This window comes from Phalangium opilio, unplaced genomic scaffold, assembly GCF_054372755.1.
Source record: "Phalangium opilio isolate 3A_F unplaced genomic scaffold, DU_Popi_V2 ptg000104l_1, whole genome shotgun sequence".
In the NCBI taxonomy this organism is placed as follows: Eukaryota; Metazoa; Arthropoda; class Arachnida; order Opiliones; family Phalangiidae; genus Phalangium; species Phalangium opilio.
This window is the reverse complement of record NW_028324206.1, coordinates 680,241-704,169: the sequence shown is the minus strand read 5'-3', so window position 1 is coordinate 704,169 and position 23,929 is coordinate 680,241.

The window sequence follows — 23,929 nt, the reverse complement described above, 5'->3', positions numbered from 1 at the left end:
TTCATAGGCCAAGTTCACTTTTTGGATCCAATTATGAAGATATCCATCAATAAATCTATCCTGAAAACATCTCAAACCAAAATACTTCGTTTATGTTTCCTACGTCGTCTCCTAGTTAAAATTAATGCTCCACTAGCCAAATTTACCAACCTAAATGCGTTATCATCTGCCATGTTTGCTATGACGTAACAATCCCGCTTTGTATTGGTTGCATTCAGTCGGAACAGCGAAGCAAATTGTTCGCGTTGCACTGAATCGCGGCGCGCTTGTCGGAAGCAACGCAAAGTGGCGCGTGGTAAAGCGAAGCTCAGTGTGGACGGCCCTTAAAGCCTAACGACGATGATGGAGTAGAAGCCAATGTTACAGATTGGTGTCTGTGGTATAGACGAAAGACCAGTAGATGGTGGTGTTAGAAGCCAATGTTGTAGATTGGTGTCTATGTGGTAAAGACGAAAGACCAGTAGATGGTGGTGTTAGAAGCCAATGTTGCAGATTGGTGTCTATGTGGTATTGACGAAAGACCAGTAGATGTTGGTGTTAGAAGCCAATGTTGCAGATTGGTGTCTATGTGGTATAGACGAAAGACCAGTAGATGGTGGTGTTAGAAGCCAATGTTGCAGATTGGTGTCTATGTGGTATAGACGAAAGACGAAGAACAGAAGATGGTGGTGCTTGGAAGCCAGCAAGTACAAACTAGTGTCCATGTGGAGTGGACGAAAACCAAAACTGGTGGTGTAGCCAGCGGAGACAAACCCAATTTCCCAAATTTCCGTGAACTGTCAATGCAGTCCGGAAATTGGGAACACGTTTGCTCCGATTTGTAAACTGCGAACGCGGTCACGTGGGGTCTGACAGACACACACACAGACAGACACCCCGACAGACAGACAGACACGGCCGGTGTAATACCTCTCCGTGACATACGTCACTCGGAGAGGTAATAAAAGTGAATACTCTCAAATGTGATCGTCCACAGCCAAATCAGAGGTACAAACTTCAGAATTAGTTCCGGATAATGAGAAATATAATGGTGTTTTGGCCTTAAAGGGGTTTCGGGAAATAACGAGGTTCTAAAGTACAAATAATCTTAAATTTTTGGTTGAGAATTGTGATTTGATTTTTAGATATGTTTGGTGCAAAAATCAACTTTCAAATTTCCTTCAGAAGTGTTATTAAATTCCAGATATCAGTATTTTTGTTCACAACTAGTTCATGAATCAGAATGGGGAAAAACATCACGAAACACCACTTCTGGCTAGCATTTACAGATAAGGTTTTGGAACTCGCTTTAAGCAAAGCTGGACCACTCGAGAAATCATTTCCAAAAAGCGGGAACTTTTTAATTTCAATGTTAAGTTGCTTAATCGTGAAAAAACCGTCATTTACGAACTTATCTATATATTTTCTCGTATCGTAAGAAGCAACTCCGTTCAGTATATCGTTACCGATACAACTGGGTAGGCCTGGATTGCAAACATGAGAAAAATTGAATCTGTTAAATACTTAATCTCTCTTAATTCCAAATACATTATCTGTTACATTACCCTTCGCTCTATTAGATTATTGAACATTTTAAAGTAACAAATTTACAACATAATTAAAGTCATAATTAGAGTCATAATTTTGCAACATAATTAGAGTCATAGTTTCGCAAAATAATTAGTAATAATTTCGCAACATAATTAGAGTCATAATTAAAGTCATAATTAGGCAACATAATTAAAGTCATAATTTCGCAACATAACTAAAATCATATTTTCGCAACATTTAAGAATAAACAACTGTCAACATTTTTAAGTAATAATTTGAGAACATTTTAATTATTCTTCACATTTTAAAGATTGAAAAATATTTTTATGATACAGGCACTCAGTTAGAAATTCAGTATCCCAATACTGCTAATTCATGCTTGTAAAGATGTAAAGATCTGAAACTTTATGGTAAATATTAATATTGTGGTGATAGAATGGATGTTTTCTGGCTTTTTAGGTTATTAACGGGGTTTTAGTGATCTCTTGCATGAAAAAATATCAGTACTTCATATCATAGTTGTTTAGAGCAGAGCGTGGTTCCTCATGAAGTTACCGGAGTTTTTCCTTTATAAAATTAGATTTTAGTTCCCGTCATAAAGATCGCTTGTGGTAGTTAAATCCAAGTTAAATTATTCCTCGGCTTAATTATGAAAGAGTTCGTGTTAGTGAAAGACGATTCTCTAAATTTAAAAGGAAACGAAGAAACCGAGATAAACCGGGAAATATGCCAAAAGTACACTGAAAAAGTGACTTGCCCTGGCAATTATGAAAATAGATATAAAGCAGTTGGCTGTAGAACAATTTCCGAAAACTAAGGTTTTATTTATATTTATGGTTAAATATTTTTGTTAAAAATAGTAAAAGGTGTTACTTTTGAGCTGTGCTTATGCGAAACTATGCCTTGTTATTTTAAAATTTTCAATAATAGCACTCAAGAATTAAATTATTTTTTTTTTTATTTTGTAGCGCGTGGTTTGATTTTCTATTGAAAATTTCGTTCATTCCTTACTGAGCTCCTACGAATCGGAGAGATTTTTGCTTTATACACGACCCCTACATTTTCTTTATAGCTCGAAGGCGACGTATCTCGAGGGGTGTTATCTAAAATGATGTTATGTGAGTTTACAATTTCACTGCCGCTTTGACGGCTTGTTACGGCTGTCACAACAGAGATACGGAATGCCTCCAATCTTTAATTGACTTAATATACTTCAAACTTACTTTATACCAAGTTTCATGCTTTCTTGAATATGTGCACGATTATTTCGGCAATCCTCCAGACTATATGTGTAAGAACGTTTTTAAATTCTCTTTTTCCACCTCAGAAACATTTAAACTCCAAAACGACTTTTGACACTGTTTCTCTTTCCAAAGCGGAAATATTTATCTTTTCTTCAAAGACAGCTGCGTCATTTGGGTTGCTAATGACTTATAACGCCTGCGCAGATGAATAGAGAAATGGTCTATTGTGAGAATAAAGCGGACTCGGAGAAACCCAGCCTTTTTCCTTTGCTTATTGTTTTTAATTATTAGTCATTTTTCCAAGTAAATCTGAATGTGTGTCTTCTGTGTGAGCCCTTCAATATTTGATTAGATCATGGTGCGATGTAACGCATTTAAAGGAATCTTACATTCTCATTAAAAAAATCTATCCATACTCTAGGTCTTATCATTTATAAGTCCTATGTAATCCTATAGTTTTATGAATCCGGTCCTATAAAAATGTAAGAGATGGTGCCCTGACGTACGGGCAAAAATGACTCAAAAAAGACTAAATCATTTAGCAATTGTCAAAACATATCCATAGAGGATCGAACGCAAGCTGCTCGCGCTATATTTTGCCCGAACAGCTAGCGTCTCTGATCTCATTATTAGAGTGGGCTATGGTACCACTAAATAGGCACTTCCCATCGCCGAGTAAGAGGCGACCTAGGGTAAGCTAGAAGGAAGGTATACCTACAATAATAAGTGAGACTCTCTACATTGGCTTAATGATTGTAGGTATTAACTAAAGGGCCTTTTAAATATACTAAATGAATTTCATCTCCAGAATTGGAAAAATAACTCATTTATCTAATGAAAACGAGTGACCAGAAAGCCGTCATAAATTTATAACACGCGAAAAAGTATTTATCATAAATATTGAAATATTTGCCTCGACTAAAATCGCTTAAAACGTGAAATGCTTTCGTTAAAGACAAGCCTTAAAACCTTTAGCTGCAACAAATCGATGCTAATTACATTAGAACAAATGTTGAACTCTTCCACTGCGCCACTCTGCTTACATCACCATTGTATGAACAAACTAACTGATATGAAAATAGCAAGTTCTATGTAGCATTAGTTTAGCAGAGCGTGGTTTCGATCCACGGACCTGTGGGTTATGGGCCAGCACGCTTCCACTGCGCCACTCTGCCTTCATATTTTAACGAAAAAACTAACTGATATGAAAATAGTAAGTTCTGTTAAGCATCAGTTTAGCAGAGCGTGGTTTCGATCCACGGACCTCTGGGTTATGGGCCCAGCACGCTTCCACTGCGCCACTCTGCTTACAGCAGCATTGTATGAACAAACTAACTGATATGAAAATAGCAAGTTCTATGTAGCATTAGTTTAGCAGAGCGTGGTTTCGATCCACGGACCTCTGGGTTATGGGCCCAGCACGCTTCCACTGCGCCACTCTGCTTACAGCAGCATTGTATGAACAAACTAACTGATATGAAAATAGCAAGTTCTATGTAGCATTAGTTTAGCAGAGCGTGGTTTCGATCCTCGGACCTCTGGGTTATGGGCCCAGCACGCTTCCACCGCGCCACTCTGCTTACATCACCATTGTATGAACTAACTAACTGATATGAAAATAGCAAGTTCCATGTAGCATTAGTTTAGCAGAGCGTGGTTTCGATCCTCAGACCTATGGGTTATGGGCCCGGCACGCTTCCACTGCGCCACTCTGCTTACATCACCATTGTATGAACAAACTAACTGATATGAATATGGCAAGTTTTATGTAACATTAGTTTAGCAGAGCGTGGTTTCGATCCACGGACCTCTGGGATGTGGGCCCAGCACGCTTCCACCGCGCCACTCTGCTTACAGCAGCATTGTATGAACAAGCTAACTGATATGAAAATAGCAAGTTCTATGTAGCATTAGTTTAGCAGAGCGTGGTTTCGATCCACGGACCTCTGGGTTATGGGCCCAGCACGCTTCCACTGCGCCACTCTGCTTACAGCAGCATTGTATGAACAAACTAACTGATATGAAAATAGCAAGTTCTATGTAGCATTAGTTTAGCAGAGCGTGGTTTCGATCCACGGACCTGTGGATTATGGGCCCAGCACGCTTCCACCGCGCCACTCAGCTAACATCACCATTGTATGAACAAACTAACTGATATGAAAATAGCAAGTTCTACGTAGCATTAGTTTAGCAGAGCGTGGTTTCGATCCTCGGACCTCTGGGTTATGGGCCCAGCACGCTTCCACTGCGCCACTCTGCCTACATATTTTTAGGAAAAAACTAACTGATATGAAAATAGTAAGTTCTGTTAAGCATCAGTTTAGCAGAGTGTGGTTTCGATCTACGGACCTCTGGGTTATGGGCCCAGCACGCTTCCACCGAGCCACTCTGTTTACATCACCATTGTATGAAAAAACTAAATGAAATCAAGATAGCAAATTCTATTTGCATAAGTTTAGCAGAGCGTGGTTTCGATCCTCGGACCTCTGGGTTATGGGCCTAGCACTCTTCCACTGCGCCACTCTGCTTACAGCTGCATTGTATGAACAAACTAACTGATATGAAAATAGCAAGCTCTATGTAGCATTAGTTTAGCAGAGCGTGGTTTCGATCCTCGGACTTCTGGGTTATGGGCCCGGCACGCTTCCACTGCGCCACTCTGCTTACATCACCATTGTATGAACAAACTAACTGATATGAATATAGCAAGTTTTATGTAACATTAGTTTAGCAGAGCGTGGTTTCGATCCACGGACCTCTGGGATATGGGCCCAGCACTCTTCCACCGCGCCACTCTGCTAACATCACCATTGTATGAACAAACTAACTGATATGAAAATAGCAAGTTCTATGTAGCATTAGTTTAGCAGAGCGTGGTTTCGATCCTCGGACCTCTGGGTTATGGGCCCGGCACGCTTCCACTGCGCCACTCTGCTTACATCACCATTGTATGAACAAACTAACTGATATGAAAATAGCAAGTTCTATGTAGCATTAGTTTAGCAGAACGTGGTTTCGATCCTCGGACCTCTGGGTTATGGGCCCAGCACGCTTCCACTGCGCCACTCTGCCTACATATTTTTACAAAAAAACTAACTGATATGAAAATAGTAAGTTCTGTTAAGCATCAGTTTAGCAGAGCGTGGTTTCGATCCACGGACCTCTGGGTTATGGGCCCAGCACGCTTCCACCGCGCCACTCTGTTTACATCACCATTGTATGAAAAAACTAAATGAAATCAAGATAGCAAATTCTATTTGCATAAGTTTAGCAGAGCGTGGTTTCGATCCTCGGACCTCTGGGTTATGGGCCCAGCACTCTTCCACTGCGCCACTCTGCTTACAGCAGCATTGTATGAACAAACTAACTGATATGAAAATAGCAAATTCTATTTGCATAAGTTTAGCAGAGCGTGGTTTCGATCCTCGGACCTCTGGGTTATGGGCCCAGCACGCTTCCACTGCGCCACTCTGCTTACAGCAGCATTGTATGAACAAACTAACTGATATGAAAATAGCAAGTTCTATGTAGCATTAGTTTAGCAGAGCGTGGTTTCGATCCACGGACCTGTGGGTTATGGGCCCAGCACGCTTCCACCGCGCCACTCAGCTAACATCACCATTGTATGAACAAACTAACTGATATGAAAATAGCAAGTTCTATGTAGCATTAGTTTAGCAGAGCGTGGTTTCGATCCTCGGACCTCTGGGTTATGGGCCCAGCACTCTTCCACTGCGCCACTCTGCTTACAGCAGCATTGTATGAACAAACTAACTGATATGAAAATAGCAAATTCTATTTGCATAAGTTTAGCAGAGCGTGGTTTCGATCCACGGACCTCTGGGTTATGGGCCCAGCACGCTTCCACCGCGCCACTCTGTTTACATCACCATTGTATGAAAAAACTAAATGAAATCAAGATAGCAAATTCTATTTGCATAAGTTTAGCAGAGCGTGGTTTCGATCCTCGGACCTCTGGGTTATGGGCCCAGCACTCTTCCACTGCGCCACTCTGCTTACAGCAGCATTGTATGAACAAACTAACTGATATGAAAATAGCAAGCTCTATGTAGCATTAGTTTAGCAGAGCGTGGTTTCGATCCTCGGACCTCTGGGTAATGGGCCCAGCACTCTTCCACTGCGCCACTCTGCTTACAGCAGCATTGTATGAACAAACTAACTGATATGAATATAGCAAGTTTTATGTAGCATCAGTTTAGCAGAGCGTGGTTTTGATCCACGGACCTCTGGGTTATGGGCCCAGCACGCTTCCACCGCGCAACTCTGCTTACATCACCATTGTATGAACAAACTAACTGATATGAATATAGCAAGTTTTATGTAACATTAGTTTAGCAGAGCGTGGTTTCGATCCACGGACCCCTGGGATATGGGCCCAGCACGCTTCCACCGCGCCACTCTGCTTACAGCAGCATTGTATGAACAAGCTAACTGATATGAAAATAGCAAGTTCTATGTAGCATTAGTTTAGCAGAGCGTGATTTCGATCCACGGACCTCTGGGTTATGGGCCCAGCACGCTTCCACTGCGCCACTCTGCTTACAGCAGCATTGTATGAACAAACTAACTGATATGAAAATAGCAAGTTCTATGTAGCATTAGTTTAGCAGAGCGTGGTTTCGATCCACGGACCTGTGGGTTATGGGCCCAGCACGCTTCCACCGCGCCACTCAGCTAACATCACCATTGTATGAACAAACTAACTGATATGAAAATAGCAAGTTCTATGTAGCATTAGTTTAGCAGAGCGTGGTTTCGATCCACGGACCTCTGGGTTATGGGCCAAGCACGCTTCCACTGCGCCACTCTGCTTACAGCAGCATTGTATGAACAAACTAACTGATATGAAAATAGCAAGTTCTATGTAGCATTAGTTTAGCAGAGCGTGGTTTCGATCCACGGACCTCTGGGTTATGGGCCCAGCACTCTTCCACTGCGCCACTCTGCTTACAGCAGCATTGTATGAACAAACTAACTGATATGAATATAGCAAGTTTTATGTAGCATCAGTTTAGCAGAGCGTGGTTTTGATCCACGGACCTCTGGGTTATGGGCCCAGCACGCTTCCACCGCGCAACTCTGCTTACATCACCATTGTATGAACAAATTAACTGATATGAAAATAGCAAGCTCTATGTAGCATTAGTTTAGCAGAGCGTGGTTTCGATCCTCGGACCTCTGGGTTATGGGCCCGGCACGCTTCCACTGCGCCACTCTGCTTACATCACCATTGTATGAACAAACTAACTGATATGAATATAGCAAGTTTTATGTAACATTAGTTTAGCAGAGAGTAGTTTCGATCCACGGACCTCTGGGATATGGGCCCAGCACGCTTCCACCGCGCCACTCTGCTTACAGCAGCATTGTATGAACAAGCTAACTGATATGAAAATAGCAAGTTCTATGTAGCATTAGTTTAGCAGAGCGTGGTTTCGATCCACGGAAATCTGGGTTATAGGCCCAGCACTCTTCCACTGCGCCACTCTGCTTAAAGCAGCATTGTATGAACGAACTAACTGATATGAATATAGCACGTTTTATGTAGCATCGGTTTAGCAGAGCGTGGTTTTGATCCACGGACCCCTGGGTTATGGGCCCAGCACGCTTCCACCGCGCCACTCTGCTTACATCACCATTGTATGAAAAAACTAAATGAAATCAAGATAGCAAATTCTATTTGCATAAGTTTAGCAGAGCGTGGTTTCCATCCTCGGACCTCTGGGTTATGGGCCAAGCACGCTTCCACCGCGCCACTCTGTTTACATCACCATTGTATGAAAAAACTAAATGAAATCAAGATAGCAAATTCTATTTGCATAAGTTTAGCAGAGCGTGGTTTCGATCCTCGGACATCTGGGTTATGGGCCCAGCACTCTTCCACTGCGCCACTCTGCTTACAGCAGCATTGTATGAACAAACTAACTGATATGAAAATAGCAAGTTCTATGTAGCATTAGTTTAGCAGAGCGTGGTTTCGATCCTCGGACCTCTGGGTTATGGGCCCAGCACGCTTCCACTGCGCCACTCTGCCTACATATTTTTACGAAAAAACTAACTGATATGAAAATAGTAAGTTCTGTTAAGCATCAGTTTAGCAGAGAGTGGTTTCGATCCACGGACCTCTGGGTTATGTGCCCAGCACGCTTCCACCGCGCCACTCTGTTTACATCACCATTGTATGAAAAAACTAAATGAAATCAAGATAGCAAATTCTATTTGCATAAGTTTAGCAGAGCGTGGTTTCGATCCTCGGACCTCTGGGTTATGGGCCCAGCACTCTTCCACTGCGCCACTCTGCTTACAGCAGCATTGTATGAACAAACTAACTGATATGAAAATAGCAAGCTCTATGTAGCATTAGTTTAGCAGAGCGTAGTTTCGATCCTCGGACCTCTGGGTAATGGGCCCAGCACTCTTCCACTGCGCCACTCTGCTTACAGCAGCATTGTATGAACAAACTAACTGATATGAATATAGCAAGTTTTATGTAGCATCAGTTTAGCAGAGCGTGGTTTTGATCCACGGACCTCTGGGTTATGGGCCCAGCACGCTTCCACCGCGCAACTCTGCTTACATCACCATTGTATGAACAAACTAACTGATATGAATATAGCAAGTTTTATGTAACATTAGTTTAGCAGAGCGTGGTTTCGATCCACGGACCTCTGGGATATGGGCCCAGCACGCTTCCACCGCGCCACTCTGCTTACAGCAGCATTGTATGAACAAGCTAACTGATATGAAAATAGCAAGTTCTATGTAGCATTAGTTTAGCAGAGCGTGATTTCGATCCACGGACCTCTGGGTTATGGGCCCAGCACGCTTCCACTGCGCCACTCTGCTTACAGCAGCATTGTATGAACAAACTAACTGATATGAAAATAGCAAGTTCTATGTAGCATTAGTTTAGCAGAGCGTGGTTTCGATCCACGGACCTGTGGGTTATGGGCCCAGCACGCTTCAACCGCGCCACTCAGCTAACATCACCATTGTATGAACAAACTAACTGATATGAAAATAGCAAGTTCTATGTAGCATTAGTTTAGCAGAACGTGGTTTCGATCCTCGGACCTCTGGGTTATGGGCCCAGCACGCTTCCACCGCGCCACTCTGTTTACATCACCATTGTATGAAAAAACTAAATGAAATCAAGATAGCAAATTCTATTTGCATAAGTTTAGCAGAGCGTGGTTTCGATCCTCGGACCTCTGGGTTATGGGCCCAGCACTCTTCCACTGCGCCACTCTGCTTACAGCAGCATTGTATGAACAAACTAACTGATATGAAAATAGCAAATTCTATTTGCATAAGTTTAGCAGAGCGTGGTTTCGATCCTCGGACCTCTGGGTTATGGGCCCAGCACGCTTCCACTGCGCCACTCTGCTTACAGCAGCATTGTATGAACAAACTAACTGATATGAAAATAGCAAGTTCTATGTAGCATTAGTTTAGCAGAGCGTGGTTTCGATCCACGGACCTGTGGGTTATGGGCCCAGCACGCTTCCACCGCGCCACTCAGCTAACATCACCATTGTATGAACAAACTAACTGATATGAAAATAGCAAGTTCTATGTAGCATTAGTTTAGCAGAGCGTGGTTTCGATCCTCGGACCTCTGGGTTATGGGCCCAGCACGCTTCCACTGCGCCACTCTGCCTACATATTTTTACGAAAAAACTAACTGATATGAAAATAGTAAGTTCTGTTAAGCATCAGTTTAGCAGAGAGTGGTTTCGATCCACGGACCTCTGGGTTATGTGCCCAGCACGCTTCCACCGCGCCACTCTGTTTACATCACCATTGTATGAAAAAACTAAATGAAATCAAGATAGCAAATTCTATTTGCATAAGTTTAGCAGAGCGTGGTTTCGATCCTCGGACCTCTGGGTTATGGGCCCAGCACTCTTCCACTGCGCCACTCTGCTTACAGCAGCATTGTATGAACAAACTAACTGATATGAAAATAGCAAGCTCTATGTAGCATTAGTTTAGCAGAGCGTGGTTTCGATCCTCGGACCTCTGGGTAATGGGCCCAGCACTCTTCCACTGCGCCACTCTGCTTACAGCAGCATTGTATGAACAAACTAACTGATATGAATATAGCAAGTTTTATGTAGCATCAGTTTAGCAGAGCGTGGTTTTGATCCACGGACCTCTGGGTTATGGGCCCAGCACGCTTCCACCGCGCAACTCTGCTTACATCACCATTGTATGAACAAACTAACTGATATGAATATAGCAAGTTTTATGTAACATTAGTTTAGCAGAGCGTGGTTTCGATCCACGGACCCCTGGGATATGGGCCCAGCACGCTTCCACCGCGCCACTCTGCTTACAGCAGCATTGTATGAACAAGCTAACTGATATGAAAATAGCAAGTTCTATGTAGCATTAGTTTAGCAGAGCGTGATTTCGATCCACGGACCTCTGGGTTATGGGCCCAGCACGCTTCCACTGCGCCACTCTGCTTACAGCAGCATTGTATGAACAAACTAACTGATATGAAAATAGCAAGTTCTATGTAGCATTAGTTTAGCAGAGCGTGGTTTCGATCCACGGACCTGTGGGTTATGGGCCCAGCACGCTTCCACCGCGCCACTCAGCTAACATCACCATTGTATGAACAAACTAACTGATATGAAAATAGCAAGTTCTATGTAGCATTAGTTTAGCAGAGCGTGGTTTCGATCCACGGACCTCTGGGTTATGGGCCCAGCACGCTTCCACTGCGCCACTCTGCTTACAGCAGCATTGTATGAACAAACTAACTGATATGAAAATAGCAAGTTCTATGTAGCATTAGTTTAGCAGAGCGTGGTTTCGATCCACGGACCTCTGGGTTATGGGCCCAGCACTCTTCCACTGCGCCACTCTGCTTACAGCAGCATTGTATGAACAAACTAACTGATATGAATATAGCAAGTTTTATGTAGCATCAGTTTAGCAGAGCGTGGTTTTGATCCACGGACCTCTGGGTTATGGGCCCAGCACGCTTCCACCGCGCAACTCTGCTTACATCACCATTGTATGAACAAATTAACTGATATGAAAATAGCAAGCTCTATGTAGCATTAGTTTAGCAGAGCGTGGTTTCGATCCTCGGACCTCTGGGTTATGGGCCCGGCACGCTTCCACTGCGCCACTCTGCTTACATCACCATTGTATGAACAAACTAACTGATATGAATATAGCAAGTTTTATGTAACATTAGTTTAGCAGAGAGTAGTTTCGATCCACGGACCTCTGGGATATGGGCCCAGCACGCTTCCACCGCGCCACTCTGCTTACAGCAGCATTGTATGAACAAGCTAACTGATATGAAAATAGCAAGTTCTATGTAGCATTAGTTTAGCAGAGCGTGGTTTCGATCCACGGAAATCTGGGTTATAGGCCCAGCACTCTTCCACTGCGCCACTCTGCTTAAAGCAGCATTGTATGAACAAACTAACTGATATGAATATAGCACGTTTTATGTAGCATCGGTTTAGCAGAGCGTGGTTTTGATCCACGGACCCCTGGGTTATGGGCCCAGCACGCTTCCACCGCGCCACTCTGCTTACATCACCATTGTATGAAAAAACTAAATGAAATCAAGATAGCAAATTCTATTTGCATAAGTTTAGCAGAGCGTGGTTTCCATCCTCGGACCTCTGGGTTATGGGCCAAGCACGCTTCCACCGCGCCACTCTGTTTACATCACCATTGTATGAAAAAACTAAATGAAATCAAGATAGCAAATTCTATTTGCATAAGTTTAGCAGAGCGTGGTTTCGATCCTCGGACCTCTGGGTTATGGGCCCAGCACTCTTCCACTGCGCCACTCTGCTTACAGCAGCATTGTATGAACAAACTAACTGATATGAAAATAGCAAGTTCTATGTAGCATTAGTTTAGCAGAGCGTGGTTTCGATCCTCGGACCTCTGGGTTATGGGCCCAGCACGCTTCCACTGCGCCACTCTGCCTACATATTTTTACGAAAAAACTAACTGATATGAAAATAGTAAGTTCTGTTAAGCATCAGTTTAGCAGAGAGTGGTTTCGATCCACGGACCTCTGGGTTATGTGCCCAGCACGCTTCCACCGCGCCACTCTGTTTACATCACCATTGTATGAAAAAACTAAATGAAATCAAGATAGCAAATTCTATTTGCATAAGTTTAGCAGAGCGTGGTTTCGATCCTCGGACCTCTGGGTTATGGGCCCAGCACTCTTCCACTGCGCCACTCTGCTTACAGCAGCATTGTATGAACAAACTAACTGATATGAAAATAGCAAGCTCTATGTAGCATTAGTTTAGCAGAGCGTAGTTTCGATCCTCGGACCTCTGGGTAATGGGCCCAGCACTCTTCCACTGCGCCACTCTGCTTACAGCAGCATTGTATGAACAAACTAACTGATATGAATATAGCAAGTTTTATGTAGCATCAGTTTAGCAGAGCGTGGTTTTGATCCACGGACCTCTGGGTTATGGGCCCAGCACGCTTCCACCGCGCAACTCTGCTTACATCACCATTGTATGAACAAACTAACTGATATGAATATAGCAAGTTTTATGTAACATTAGTTTAGCAGAGCGTGGTTTCGATCCACGGACCTCTGGGATATGGGCCCAGCACGCTTCCACCGCGCCACTCTGCTTACAGCAGCATTGTATGAACAAGCTAACTGATATGAAAATAGCAAGTTCTATGTAGCATTAGTTTAGCAGAGCGTGATTTCGATCCACGGACCTCTGGGTTATGGGCCCAGCACGCTTCCACTGCGCCACTCTGCTTACAGCAGCATTGTATGAACAAACTAACTGATATGAAAATAGCAAGTTCTATGTAGCATTAGTTTAGCAGAGCGTGGTTTCGATCCACGGACCTGTGGGTTATGGGCCCAGCACGCTTCAACCGCGCCACTCAGCTAACATCACCATTGTATGAACAAACTAACTGATATGAAAATAGCAAGTTCTATGTAGCATTAGTTTAGCAGAGCGTGGTTTCGATCCTCGGACCTCTGGGTTATGGGCCCAGCACGCTTCCACTGCGCCACTCTGCCTACATATTTTTACGAAAAAACTAACTGATATGAAAATAGTAAGTTCTGTTAAGCATCAGTTTAGCAGAGAGTGGTTTCGATCCACGGACCTCTGGGTTATGGGCCCAGCACGCTTCCACCGCGCCACTCTGTTTACATCACCATTGTATGAAAAAACTAAATGAAATCAAGATAGCAAATTCTATTTGCATAAGTTTAGCAGAGCGTGGTTTCGATCCTCGGACCTCTGGATTATGGGCCCAGCACTCTTCCACTGCGCCACTCTGCTTACAGCAGCATTGTATGAACAAACTAACTGATATGAAAATAGCAAGCTCTATGTAGCATTAGTTTAGCAGAGCGTGGTTTCGATCCTCGGACCTCTGGGTAAAGGGCCCAGCACTCTTCCACTGCGCCACTCTGCTTACAGCAGCATTGTATGAACAAACTAACTGATATGAATATAGCAAGTTTTATGTAGCATCAGTTTAGCAGAGCGTGGTTTTGATCCACGGACCTCTGGGTTATGGGCCCAGCACGCTTCCACCGCGCAACTCTGCTTACATCACCATTGTATGAACAAACTAACTGATATGAATATAGCAAGTTTTATGTAACATTAGTTTAGCAGAGCGTGGTTTCGATCCACGGACCTCTGGGATATGGGCCCAGCACGCTTCCACCGCGCCACTCTGCTTACAGCAGCATTGTATGAACAAGCTAACTGATATGAAAATAGCAAGTTCTATGTAGCATTAGTTTAGCAGAGCGTGATTTCGATCCACGGACCTCTGGGTTATGGGCCCAGCACGCTTCCACTGCGCCACTCTGCTTACAGCAGCATTGTATGAACAAACTAACTGATATGAAAATAGCAAGTTCTATGTAGCATTAGTTTAGCAGAGCGTGGTTTCGATCCACGGACCTGTGGGTTATGGGCCCAGCACGCTTCAACCGCGCCACTCAGCTAACATCACCATTGTATGAACAAACTAACTGATATGAAAATAGCAAGTTCTATGTAGCATTAGTTTAGCAGAGCGTGGTTTCGATCCTCGGACCTCTGGGTTATGGGCCCAGCACGCTTCCACTGCGCCACTCTGCCTACATATTTTTACGAAAAAACTAACTGATATGAAAATAGTAAGTTCTGTTAAGCATCAGTTTAGCAGAGAGTGGTTTCGATCCACGGACCTCTGGGTTATGGGCCCAGCACGCTTCCACCGCGCCACTCTGTTTACATCACCATTGTATGAAAAAACTAAATGAAATCAAGATAGCAAATTCTATTTGCATAAGTTTAGCAGAGCGTGGTTTCGATCCTCGGACCTCTGGATTATGGGCCCAGCACTCTTCCACTGCGCCACTCTGCTTACAGCAGCATTGTATGAACAAACTAACTGATATGAAAATAGCAAGCTCTATGTAGCATTAGTTTAGCAGAGCGTGGTTTCGATCCTCGGACCTCTGGGTAAAGGGCCCAGCACTCTTCCACTGCGCCACTCTGCTTACAGCAGCATTGTATGAACAAACTAACTGATATGAATATAGCAAGTTTTATGTAGCATTAGTTTAGCAGAGCGTGGTTTCGATCCTCGGACCTCTGGGTAAAGGGCCCAGCACTCTTCCACTGCGCCACTCTGCTTACAGCAGCATTGTATGAACAAACTAACTGATATGAATATAGCAAGTTTTATGTAGCATTAGTTTAGCAGAGCGTGGTTTCGATCCTCGGACCTCTGGGTTATGGGCCCAGCACGCTTCCACTGCGCCACTCTGCCTACATATTTTTACGAAAAAACTAACTGATATGAAAATAGTAAGTTCTGTTAAGCATCAGTTTAGCAGAGAGTGGTTTCGATCCACGGACCTCTGGGTTATGGGCCCAGCACGCTTCCACCGCGCCACTCTGTTTACATCACCATTGTATGAAAAAACTAAATGAAATCAAGATAGCAAATTCTATTTGCATAAGTTTAGCAGAGCGTGGTTTCGATCCTCGGACCTCTGGATTATGGGCCCAGCACTCTTCCACTGCGCCACTCTGCTTACAGCAGCATTGTATGAACAAACTAACTGATATGAAAATAGCAAGCTCTATGTAGCATTAGTTTAGCAGAGCGTGGTTTCGATCCTCGGACCTCTGGGTAAAGGGCCCAGCACTCTTCCACTGCGCCACTCTGCTTACAGCAGCATTGTATGAACAAACTAACTGATATGAATATAGCAAGTTTTATGTAGCATCAGTTTAGCAGAGCGTGGTTTCGATCCTCGGACCTCTGGATTATGGGCCCAGCACTCTTCCACTGCGCCACTCTGCTTACAGCAGCATTGTATGAACAAACTAACTGATATGAAAATAGCAAGCTCTATGTAGCATTAGTTTAGCAGAGCGTGGTTTCGATCCTCGGACCTCTGGGTAAAGGGCCCAGCACTCTTCCACTGCGCCACTCTGCTTACAGCAGCATTGTATGAACAAACTAACTGATATGAATATAGCAAGTTTTATGTAGCATCAGTTTAGCAGAGCGTGGTTTTGATCCACGGACCTCTGGGTTATGGGCCCAGCACGCTTCCACCGCGCAACTCTGCTTACATCACCATTGTATGAACAAACTAACTAATATGAAAATAGCAAGCTCTATGTAGCATTAGTTTAGCAGAGCGTGGTTTCGATCCTCGGACCTCTGGGTTATGGGCCCGGCACGCTTCCACCGCGCCACTCTGCTTACATCACCATTGTATGAACAAACTAACTGATATGAATATAGCAAGTTTTATGTAACATTAGTTTAGCAGAGCGTGGTTTCGATCCACGGACCTCTGGGATATGGGCCCAGCACGCTTCCACCGCGCCACTCTGCTTACAGCAGCATTGTATGAACAAGCTAACTGATATGAAAATAGCAAGTTCTATGTAGCATTAGTTTAGCAGAGCGTGATTTCGATCCACGGACCTCTGGGTTATGGGCCCAGCACGCTTCCACTGCGCCACTCTGCTTACAGCAGCATTGTATGAACAAACTAACTGATATGAAAATAGCAAGTTCTATGTAGCATTAGTTTAGCAGAGCGTGGTTTCGATCCACGGACCTGTGGGTTATGGGCCCAGCACGCTTCAACCGCGCCACTCAGCTAACATCACCATTGTATGAACAAACTAACTGATATGAAAATAGCAAGTTCTATGTAGCATTAGTTTAGCAGAGCGTGGTTTCGATCCTCGGACCTCTGGGTTATGGGCCCAGCACGCTTCCACTGCGCCACTCTGCCTACATATTTTTACGAAAAAACTAACTGATATGAAAATAGTAAGTTCTGTTAAGCATCAGTTTAGCAGAGAGTGGTTTCGATCCACGGACCTCTGGGTTATGGGCCCAGCACGCTTCCACCGCGCCACTCTGTTTACATCACCATTGTATGAAAAAATTAAATGAAATCAAGATAGCAAATTCTATTTGCATAAGTTTAGCAGAGCGTGGTTTCGATCCTCGGACCTCTGGATTATGGGCCCAGCACTCTTCCACTGCGCCACTCTGCTTACAGCAGCATTGTATGAACAAACTAACTGATATGAAAATAGCAAGCTCTATGTAGCATTAGTTTAGCAGAGCGTGGTTTCGATCCTCGGACCTCTGGGTAAAGGGCCCAGCACTCTTCCACTGCGCCACTCTGCTTACAGCAGCATTGTATAAACAAACTAACTGATATGAATATAGCAAGTTTTATGTAGCATTAGTTTAGCAGAGCGTGGTTTCGATCCTCGGACCTCTGGGTAAAGGGCCCAGCACTCTTCCACTGCGCCACTCTGCTTACAGCAGCATTGTATGAACAAACTAACTGATATGAATATAGCAAGTTTTATGTAGCATTAGTTTAGCAGAGCGTGGTTTCGATCCTCGGACCTCTGGGTTATGGGCCCAGCACGCTTCCACTGCGCCACTCTGCCTACATATTTTTACGAAAAAACTAACTGATATGAAAATAGTAAGTTCTGTTAAGCATCAGTTTAGCAGAGAGTGGTTTCGATCCACGGACCTCTGGGTTATGGGCCCAGCACGCTTCCACCGCGCCACTCTGTTTACATCACCATTGTATGAAAAAACTAAATGAAATCAAGATAGCAAATTCTATTTGCATAAGTTTAGCAGAGCGTGGTTTCGATCCTCGGACCTCTGAATTATGGGCCCAGCACTCTTCCACTGCGCCACTCTGCTTACAGCAGCATTGTATGAACAAACTAACTGATATGAAAATAGCAAGCTCTATGTAGCATTAGTTTAGCAGAGCGTGGTTTCGATCCTCGGACCTCTGGGTAAAGGGCCCAGCACTCTTCCACTGCGCCACTCTGCTTACAGCAGCATTGTATGAACAAACTAACTGATATGAATATAGCAAGTTTTATGTAGCATCAGTTTAGCAGAGCGTGGTTTCGATCCTCGGACCTCTGGATTATGGGCCCAGCACTCTTCCACTGCGCCACTCTGCTTACAGCAGCATTGTATGAACAAACTAACTGATATGAAAATAGCAAGCTCTATGTAGCATTAGTTTAGCAGAGCGTGGTTTCGATCCTCGGACCTCTGGGTAAAGGGCCCAGCACTCTTCCACTGCGCCACTCTGCTTACAGCAGCATTGTATGAACAAACTAACTGATATGAATATAGCAAGTTTTATGTAGCATCAGTTTAGCAGAGCGTGGTTTTGATCCACGGACCTCTGGGTTATGGGCCCAGCACGCTTCCACCGCGCAACTCTGCTTACATCACCATTGTATGAACAAACTAACTGATATGAAAATAGCAAGCTCTATGTAGCATTAGTTTAGCAGAGCGTGGTTTCGATCCTCGGACCTCTGGGTTATGGGCCCGGCACGCTTCCACCGCGCCACTCTGCTTACATCACCATTGTATGAACAAACTAACTGATATGAATATAGCAAGTTTTATGTAACATTAGTTTAGCAGAGCGTGGTTTCGATCCACGGACCTCTGGGATATGGGCCCAGCACGCTTCCACCGCGCCACTCTGCTTACAGCAGCATTGTATGAACAAGCTAACTGATATGAAAATAGCAAGTTCTATGTAGCATTAGTTTAGCAGAGCGTGATTTCGATCCACGGACCTCTGGGTTATGGGCCCAGCACGCTTCCACTGCGCCACTCTGCTTACAGCAGCATTGTATGAACAAACTAACTGATATGAAAATAGCAAGTTCTATGTAGCATTAGTTTAGCAGAGCGTGGTTTCGATCCTCGGACCTCTGGGTTATGGGCCCAGCACGCTTCCACCGCGCCACTCTGCTTACATCGAACTTCTTCGAGAATCAGTTTTGTATCACCTATTATGCGAAAAAAATCAACCACTTTGGATTTTTGGTCTTCGCTTGCTTGGCGCAAGGAGCGATTTGCTGGGTATTTTTCATACAGTTCTGGTCCAATAGCATGGTTGTGTTTTAATTCCAAAGATGAAATATACAATTTTTGAAACTTTGCGTTTGCCGAATAGGTGACGTGGGTAGGGCAAGAACTTGCGAAAGTCGAAGACTTTCTTAGCCCCTTTGATTGTGAATGGTACTTTCCATAGTGAACGCAAACTAGTTGCACCCTTGCGTACTTTAATTTTTCATCCAGAGGAGTGTACACTCCTTTTCTACTTCTTTTACAAGCCTTTCAGTTATGGCTCTCGATGGTTGTAGCGTGTTTGTATTTGCTAAGAATTGGAGAAAAGAGTTCCTTGCAATATTGAAAATGGGCCTTTTCACAAGATTCCCAATCGTCAAATTGCTGTGTAAGCTTTAATTCCATCGTCAATTTCAAAGGGTTGATCACAGGAAATAATTTAACACTCCATCTATTCATGATTAAGGTGATTAATTATAAACTTGGTAAAAACATTTCAATGAGGTTGTGTGTTCGAGTAGCCCATGGAATCCTACTCTTTAATTTAGAGTATCATTCAAAAATATTCTTAAAGAGAGGGTGAGTGAAAAATCAAGTGATTTTTTATCGATTCTTCGTCTAAGAATAAGATCAGTCTGCATAGGTAAACATTGAGGTTGCACGCTCCGTGTCTCGCGCCATGATTTTCACATCGCACGCAAATTTTATCAAATCTCGCGATAAATTTCATTCGACACGGAGAGTGCCACAATAATTTTGTTAACAAGAAGACGGCGATATGCGATTGGTCGCAGGTCCTAATTTCAAATTATCCTCAAAATCTGAACCTATATTGAATTTTAAAATCATTCGGTTGTATTTCCTGAATGTTTCACTATGCAGACTGTTCTTAAAATTAGTTGAAGAATCGATAAAAAAAATCACTTCATTTGCCTCTTCACCCTCCCTTTAAAGGGCTATTCCTTTGATACTACGATCGATTTTCACGAAAACATTTCTTGTGTGTTTATGACGAATAGAACCAATAACAAATAATATTGTTCTCATGCAAAAATGGCCCAAGAAGGCTAGTTTCCTCAGAAATCAACTTCAATCATTGCCATAAATTCTAAGACAGTTGATGTATACGCCAAACACTATTTTTACATCATCGTGACTGCTTATGAAAACTTTTCAAGTTTAAACCATAGATAAAGGATGCGCGTTAAGAAATTTGATCTCACGCTATAGGATAGGCAACTCCCTATCTCCTACGGTAGCTTATTCGAAATATAATCTATTACAGCTTCGGTTGTCAGCACGCGCAAACCTAGGTCTCTATGATAGAGCGGCTCAGTGGTAAAATATAACGTAGCTTTGTGTCTGCTGACAAGAGACAAGATACGAGAGAAATTCTGCTTTTCAGGATTAAAAATATCGAGATTTTAGATACTTAAAATCAGTATTTCTTTTGTCGGTTGTCAGAACGATAATTACGCGCTATACGCATCACCATATCTTCGACATCCATAATGGGGATTTAGGGTTACCAAAACACGCACACCCCAAATTAAATTATTAAGCAAATTAAAAGTACATACCTTTTAAGACTGGCAAATCGAAGTATGGTACAACCGTGTCTTAATCCGATATCGTTAAATAAAATTTTATTCAAATTCCGAAGAACTAAACACGGAGTTAGGGATTTAATTTGTCCCTTCTTTTTCCTTGTTGAATATTCTTCTTATAATTGCCTGACCTTTTTCTTTTCGGCAAATTTTAATGGCAAGTTAAAACACGTATCCGCAATTAAGACAAACTTAAGCATTCATTTATCCTATAGGGAACCAAGCACAAAAAGAACATTTTTCGTTCCTCGTGTAAAGTAGACGACTTTCGCCCTTTTAGTTTTACTTCTCGTTACAAAGTTTATTGCCTTGTTAAAGGCGCCTGTGGATGATTCAGATTTCGCCAAAACGTCAACTTTTACCCTTGATTTTATCGTTTAAAGCCTCATGGCTCATATTTTGTTTCTCTGCCCTTTCCCATTGTAGCCACTAAAGTTTAGAGTGGAAATTTTTGTTTCGGCTTACCAAGCTAGAGCGACTTTTATTGACGTTTGTGAACATTTTGTGGACTTTTGTGAATTTTTTGTACACTTTTGTGATTATTTTGTAGATTTATGGGAATATTTCGTAAACTTATGGACAGGGTTCATACAAACCTGGAAAACAGGGAAAACCTGGAAAAATCAGGGAAATAAATAGTTGACAAAAACCTCCGGGAAAATTCAGGGATATCAGGGAAATTTACGTCAAACAGGGGCCGAGTAAATTAAGCAAAATGTTCAAAAACATACCCTCCATAGGATTAGCATTACACTATACTTTGGAGGCTCATAACTCTGGTTATATTAGAGATACGGGGATGTCCTTTGATTATGTAATAGATAGTTTTCACACATGGAGGATTCATACCATTTACACCAGGAGGCCGGGCTATCTGGCGGACAAAGCCCGTCTGCTTTTGTCCTCCAGGTAGCCCGGCTTCTTGATGTAAATGGTATGAATCCTCCATGTGTGAAAACTATCTATAGTCATTGCCCCCCTCCATTAACATTTGCTCCATAGGAGTCCATATACGGGAAAAGCCCCCCCCCCAGGGAAGTATATGGGGGAAATCTGGAAATCTCAGGGAAATTTGTTTTCCAAAAGTTGTATGAACCCTGATGGAAATATTTCTCAGATTTATGGAAGTATTTCGTAGATTTATGGAAATATTTCGTAGAATTATGGAAATATTTCGTAGAATTATGGAAATATTTCGTAGAATTATGGAAATATTTCGTAGAATTATGGAAATATTTTTGAGGAATATTGTAAGACTTACGGGGAACATTTTGTAGACTTATGGAAATATTTGGAGGCTTTCGGGGACATTTTACAGACTTGTGGAGAAATTTTATAGCCTTATGCGAATATATTACAGACTTATGCGAATATATTACAGACTTATGCGAATATATTACAGACTTATGCGAATATATTACAGACTTATGCGAATATTTTACAGACTTATGCGAATATTTTACAGACTTATGCGAATATTTTACAGACTTATGCGAATATTTTACAGACTTATGCGAATATTTTATAGAGTTATGCGAATATTTTACAGACATATGCGAATATTTTAAAGACTTATGCGAATATTTTACAGACTAATGTGAATATTTTATAAACGTATGGTAAATATTTTATCGCCTTATATACAAATGGCTAGTTCAAATGAATTAGCTAATCATAACCAAGCCATTCTCACTGTTGTCAGGTAAAATGACGTAATTTCCGGTGAATGGGACCATCAGGAGTCTCTGGGAACTCTTTCCCAAACTATGGAGAATTTGCGACCATTACCTATAAGCATAAGCCTATTATGTAAGGTCCCCATAAGTCAGAAACAAAGTCAATTTAAGTCAAGAGCAAATGCCCCTAATGAAGGAAGCAGGTAAGGAAATTTCATCGCCCCCTGTCGGACTCTGGAGGTACCACAAAGCGGAGCTGACGTAATCGAATTTCGTATTGCGCATGTCTTAATCGTAAAGATTGAATCGTAGGCAGGTTTAAAAATGGCGGCGGCCAGGAATGGAGCTGGTAGGTATTAGCCTAAACTAAAGTAGCATTTAAATGAAGAAGTGCATAATTATCACATAAAGAGGTAGATTGTATTCAAGGTTAGTAGAAAACAATTTGCACGAAAAGTATCTAGTGTTACTATTAGATTATCTTCTTAACACCGTTAAAGATGTTCAATCTGAGGTTAAGCTTTGCCATTTAAAGTCTTATCAAGAAAAACTGCCAGATCCATTATTTCAGTCAGTTAACTGAAAGTGTAGCTGGTTTTCATCTTGTAACTTAACTTAATCCTCCACATAAAGATGACAATGACCGCTTTTATTTGTCTCTGCCATTATATTTAAAGTGTGCGGCATGATTTTACCAAATAAACAGCAATAAAAACGGTACCCGCCGCCGTGAAAAAGTTGAAAGTCCTGTCCTAACTTCCGGTATAACCAAACAGCCTAGGAATTATAGATGGCGCTATTATCGTACCCGCCAAATTTTCAAAATGTTAATACGAGTACAATGCCGGCAGTATAGGACCTAATTGGGGACTCATACTTATGGGGACCTTACATAATAGACTTATGCTATAAGTATAAGTTCATAAGATATGATCCATAAGTTTGAAACTGGTTATTGAGAGCTTGTCATGAGGTGACGTAGGTTGAACCTCATAGATTCTCGTAAAGCGACGCCTGGTAAGGCGCTGTCCAAGGCTTAGTACAGACTAAATAGGAAGATGGACTGCAAAACCGAGTATAGTCAATTCTCGAGTCGTTCTCGAGCTAGCTCTCATAAAGCCACTAGCATTACGAAGTATAGGTAGTGTCATACTTATGGAACATATCTTATACACTTATGCTATAAATAATGTAACTGGAAAACATTCTTCTATTAATTAGTCCGTGCTTTAAAAACCGGCCGTAATAGTGTGGCCCCGTGCGATAAAGACCATTTGGGACGGAAACTTACAAGATAATAAAAATCGGCCAAAATAGCCCTGAGCTAGGATGGTCGCTATTTTGACCTGATTCGTCCCACGAGGGAAAACCCGGCCAAAATAGTCTCGGCCGCGCGGCGATGACTATTTTGGTCGAAACA